General features: G+C 41.5%; 1 protein-coding gene and 1 pseudogene across 2 annotated transcripts in view; one reads left to right on the top strand and one right to left on the bottom strand.

Annotated features, from left to right (window-relative positions):
• The window catches only part of SPPL3 (signal peptide peptidase like 3), a 149,807-nt gene that overhangs the window by 31,408 nt on the left and 112,667 nt on the right, over window positions 1-5,732 (top strand). The gene's annotated exons all lie outside the window — the stretch shown is intronic.
• Window positions 7-5,732, bottom strand: part of LOC108290400 — a 27,997-nt pseudogene continuing 22,271 nt past the window's right edge.

Below are 5,732 nucleotides of genomic sequence, written 5' to 3'. Positions count from 1 at the left end.
CAACATAAAGGAACGGGGACAAGAAGGAACATACCCCTACCCCTTAGTGCAGAGAAATAGTGGGGCAGGAGGAGGAGAAGCCTCAAAAGGTGGGGAATGTCATTAAGGCAGCAAAGTATTCTGTGTAGGGATAGAGGGAGGGGTCTTCACAGCCTCAGAGATGAAGGCAGAAATCACCTTCTCAGTGTCCAGAAGCAGGGAAATGGCAGCTTTTCTTCCTTCCGTGGCAGCCACTCCATTGCTCCTCCAGATTACCTTCATCCTTATGTAGGTAAGAGAGCCGGAGAACTCGGAAGAGATTTGCTTGTGTGAGTTAAAAGTCAGCATTACCAGCAGCAATTGTGTTCCTGACTCCTCTGTCTCAGGCACCACCGATTGCACTAGGCAGGGCCCTCTGTGGGGGAAGGCTTCTCAGAGTAGAGATGCATTTTGGGGCCAGACATCCTCTGGAGGCAGCCCAATGAGGTTAAAGATTTTGCCCAACTGGTTGGCTTCAGAGTTTCCACAGAAGAGAGGCTTTCCATGAAACATCTCTGCAAAGATAAAGCTAACACTCCACATATCCATGGGTGTTGCGTATGTCAATTGCAGAAGAACTTTGGGAGCTTGGTACCAGAGCGTAACAACCATATACGTGCTGTCTGGAAGCTATAGATTCTGGCCAGGCCAAACTCAGCCAGCTTGACTGTTTTCACCATTTGTTTTCACATTCACCAGAATGTTCTCTGGCTTCTCATCTCGGTGAATGATACAATTAGCGTGAAGGAAATCTAGGCCTCTTAGAAACTGGCACATCAAATCCTTGATGGGCTCCACTGGCAAGCCTGGCAGGGCTGCCTTGTCTGATAGGTCTTACTTGGACACTAGGGTTACCTTGATCTCCTGGTTAGTTCGGGATGTGGCACAAACATCCATCAGCCAGACAACATTGAGATGCTCAAAAGCCTCCAGCCGTCTCAGTAAGGCCATCTCACAAACTGTGCTGATGGGAAGGCCTCCTCCAATTCCTCTTCCATTGGGAACCTTCACATTCTTGAGGGCCACAAAGCGGCCACTGTAGAGATCACGGGCCTTGTACAATGTCCCATAGGCACTGACACCAATTTCAACCACTGGTTCATATAGAGGTAGCCATTCTCAGATCAGATGAGACCTTCACACAAGGCCGGGGAGCTGCAGGGACAGCTTGTTATCAGGGCTGTGGAGCTGGTTCCTGCAGCACCATACACCTAAGCTCAGTCCAGGGCAGCTAGTTGCTGAGGGCCCGACCATAAACACAGGCTGTAGGCCAGAGAGGCTCCCCTCACCCCCACCCTCACCATGTGACCAGTTGCCAAAGAGGCACACAGAAACTTGTTTACTGAATATTTTAAAGTCCACTGTTGAGACCTACTGCTCAGACAAAAAAGATTCCTTTCAAAATATACTGCACATCATCAATACACCTGGTCACTCAAGACCTCTTATGGAGATGTACAAGAAGATTGTTGTTTTCATGTCTGCTGACACAACATCCATTCTGCAATCCATGATCGGTAAGTCATTTTGACTTTCTCAAGTCTTATTATTTAAGAAATACATTTTGTAAAGCTATAGCTGCCATAGATAGTGGTTCCTCTGATGGATCTGGACGAAGTAAATAAAAAAATCTGGAAAGGATTCACCATTCTAGATGCCACTAAGATTTTTTATGATTCATGGGAAGAAGTCAAAATATCAACATTCAGAGGAGTTTGGAGGAAGTTGATTCCAGTCTTCATGGATGACTTTGAGGGTTTTAAGACTTGAGTAGAAGTAACCACAGACATGAGGAAATAGCACGAGAAGTAGGCTTACAAGCAGAACTTGAAGACGTGACTGTGAATTGCTGCACTCTTATGATAAAACTTGAACAGATGAGAAGTTGCTTCAGATGACGCACAAAGAATGTGGTTTCTTGAGATGGAATCTACTGGTGAAGATGCTATGAACGTTGTTGAAATTGCAGAAAAAGGATTTAGGATATTACATAAACTTTGTTGATAAAGCAGCAGCAAGGTCTGAGAGGATTTTTTTTTTTTTTTTTTTTTTTTGAGGCAGAGTTACGCTCATTCCCCAGGCTGGAGTACAGTGGCACAATCTCGGCTCATTACAGCCTCCACCTCCCTGGTTCAAGTAATTTTCCTGCCTCAGCCTCCTGGATAGCTGGGATTACAGGCATGTGCCACCATGCCCAGCTGATTTTGTATTCTTAGTAGAGGCAGGGTTTCACCATGTTAGTCAGGCTGGTCTCAAACTCCTGACCTCAGGTGATCCACCCACCTCGGCCTCCCAAAGTGCTAGGATTACAGACGTGAGCCCCGGTGCCTGGCCCTGACTTCAGTTTTGAAAGAAGTTCTGCTGTGGGAAAAATGTTGTCAAATGGCATCATGTGCTACAGAGAAATTCGTGAAAGGAAGAGTCAGTCGATGTGTCAAAGTGAACTTCATTGTTGCCTCCTTTTAATAAATTGCCACAGCCTGCCCATCTTTCAGCAATCACCACCCTAATCAGTCAGCAGCCATCCATGATGAGTCAGGACCCTCACCAGCAAAAAGATTACAAGTTGCTGAAGGCTCAGAGATTGTTAGCATCTTTTAGCAATAAAATAGTTTAAGGTATGTACATTTTTTTAGACATGCTATTTCACACTTAATAGTATAAATATAACTTTTTTTTTTTTTTTTTTGAGACGGAGTTTCACTCATGTTACCCGGGCTGGAGTACAATGGCGCAATCTCGGCTCACCGCAACCTCCGCCTCCTGGGTTCAGGCAATTCTGCCTCAGCCTCTTTAGTAGCTGGGATTACAGGCATGCGCCACCATGCCCAGCTAATGTTTTGTATTTTTAGTAGAGACGGGGTTTCACCATGTTGACCAGGATGGTCTCGATGTCTTGACCTCGTGATCCACCCGCCTCGGCCTCCCAATGTGCTGGGATTACAGGCTTGAGCCACCGCACCCGGCCAAATATAACTTTTATATGCACTGGGAAATTTAAAAATTTGTGTGATTTACTTTATTGTCATATTTGCTTTGTTGTGGTGGTTTGGAACTGAAACCACAATATCTCTGAGATATGCCTGTGCATGGTTCTTCCACATATTTCGTTAAATGTATATCTTTATATTTCATATTTTTGGATAATTTTTATTTCGTCTTTCAGTTTTTCATTGGGAGTATATAGAAATATAATGGATTTTAAAAATTTTTTTAATTTTTTTTTTTTTTTTTAGTAGTTTCCCTCTTTTCACCCAGGCTGGAGTGCAATGGCACAATCTTGGCTCATTGTAACCTCCCCCTCCTGGGTTTAAGCAATTCTCCTGCCTCAGCCTCCTGAGTAGCTGGGACTACAGGCATGTGCCACTATGCCTAGCTAATTTTTTTTTGCATTTTTAGTAGAGACGCGGTTTCACCATTTTGGCCAGGCCAATCTCAAACTCCTGACTTCAGGGGATTTGCCTGCCTGGGCCTCCCAAAGTGCGAGGATTACAGGCGTGAGCCACTGTGCCTGGCCAGAAATGTAATTGATTTTTAAAGACCTGATCTTGTATCCTACAGTCTAATCTTGGTAAACTCACTTATGACTTCTAGTAACTTTTTGTGTGGGTTACTTACCATTTTGTACATATGTGATTATATAATCTGCAAATAAAGGTAATTTTACTTATTCCTTTTTAATCTCTTGCCTTTTGTTTCTTTTGCTTGTCTCATTGCACTGATGAGGTCCTCCAGTATGATGCTATCAGTGAGAAGAGTGGATATCTCAGCCCTGTTGATCTTAGGTGGAAGGATTGAGCCTTCCGTCACTGTATGTGGTCTGGATTTTTTCTAGATGCCTTTGTAAAGATCAAGACATTGCCTTTTATTTTTAGTTTGCCATGAGATTTTATCACAAATGGGTGTTGGATTTTGTCAAATGCTTTTTCAGCATCTGTTGAAATAATCATATGGTTTTGTTGTTGTTGTTTGTTTTTTCTGTTTTTGACTCAAAGTTCTTCTGAAAATCATATGGTTTTAAATATTAATACCATGAATTATACTGATTGATTTTCAGATGTTAAACCAGCCTGGCATTCCTGAAGTCTTAATGTGTTATGCTTTTTCTATGTGGCAGGGTTTGGTTTGCTAACATTTTACAGATTTTCACATCTCTATTCATGAGATACATTGGTCTGTGATTTTTTTTATGTCTTTGGTTTTGGTATCAGAGTAATGCTGGCCTTACAGAATGAGTTGGGAAGTGTTTTCTCTCCTCTTCTGGAAGATTGTGTAGAATTGTTACTTCTTTCTTTAAATGGTTGGTGGATCACCAGTGAAGCAATCTGGGCTTAGAATTTTCTTTATGGGAGGATTTTAAGCTACCATTTCAATTTTGTTACCAGATATTGGCCTAGTTAAGCTATAAATTGATTTAGGGTTTATAGTATGTATCTTAGTTTATGTTGAAATTGGTAATTTGTCTCTTTCCATTTCATCTAGGTAGTCTTAATTTGTTTGTATGAGTTTGTAATTTTTTACCACCTTTTAAATGTTTGTAACATCTGTTGTGATGTTCCTTCTTTCATTTCTGATATTAGTAATTTGTACCTCTCCGTTTCTCCTGATCAGTTTAGCTAGATGAGTTTGTTTTCGGAGAATTGCTTTTAGTTTTCCTGCTTATTCTCTAGTGTTTTTCTATTTTATTCATGTCTGCATTCATATTTATTATGTCCTCCTTTCTTTGCATTTAATTTGTTTCCTTTTTTGTGTGTGTTTCTCAAGATAGAAGCTTAGATCGTGAATTTGAAAACTTTCTTCTTTTCCAGTGTAAGTATTGAAAGTTACACATTTCCCTCTAAGCACTTCTTTAGCCGCATACCATAAATTTTGGTCTGTTTGATTTTCATTCACGTCAAAATATTTTACAATTTCCCTTATTGTTCCCTTTGACCCACAAGTTATTTAGAAGTGTTTTTTTCTCCTATTAATTTCTGGTTTAATTCTCCTGTAGAGAACATGCTTGTATTATTTCAGTCTTTTTAAATAGAGGGATAGGGGTTTGTGGTTTTGGTGGTCCAGAATATGGTCCATGTTGGTGAATGTTTTAAGTACACTTGAAAATAATGTATATTTTGCTGTTACTGGGTGAAATATTGTGTAAGTATCTATTAAGCCAAGTTGGTCAGTAGTTCTTGGTGATTTTGGTGGGGGGGGTCTCTTTGTTTTGCCAATCACTAAGAAAGATGTGTTGACCTTTCCAACTTGAATTGCTTATTTCTCCTTTCAGTTCTGTGAGTGTTGAAGCTCAGCTGTCGGGAATACATATTTGGGATTGTTATGTCCTTTTGAGGAATGGACCCCTCTATCATTTTGTAATATCCCTCCTGATATTCCTTATCCTAAAGTCTACTCTGTTGATACTTAACACCACTCCGGCTTACCTGTATGGTATATGTATTTTCTCCATCCTTTTAATCTGTATGTTTGTTTATTTATTTTAGATGGAGTTTCACTCTGTAGCCCAGGCTGGAGTGCAGTGGCGCGATCTCGTCTCACTGCAACCTCCGCCTCCTGGGTCCCGGTTCAAGCAATTCTCCTAACCAGCCTCCCGAGTAGCTGGGATTACAGGCATGAGCCACCATGCCCAGCTAATTTTTGTATTTTTTAGTAGAGACAGGGTTTCACCATGTTGGCCAGTCTGGTCTTGAATTCGTGAGCCACCGTGCCCAGCC

The sequence above is a fragment of the Cebus imitator genome, unplaced genomic scaffold (assembly GCF_001604975.1).
Source record: "Cebus imitator isolate Cc_AM_T3 unplaced genomic scaffold, Cebus_imitator-1.0 Scaffold434, whole genome shotgun sequence".
NCBI classification, from domain to species: domain Eukaryota; kingdom Metazoa; phylum Chordata; class Mammalia; order Primates; family Cebidae; genus Cebus; species Cebus imitator.
Note: the sequence above shows the minus strand (reverse complement) of the source record. Positions and strands in the feature narration are given on the sequence as shown.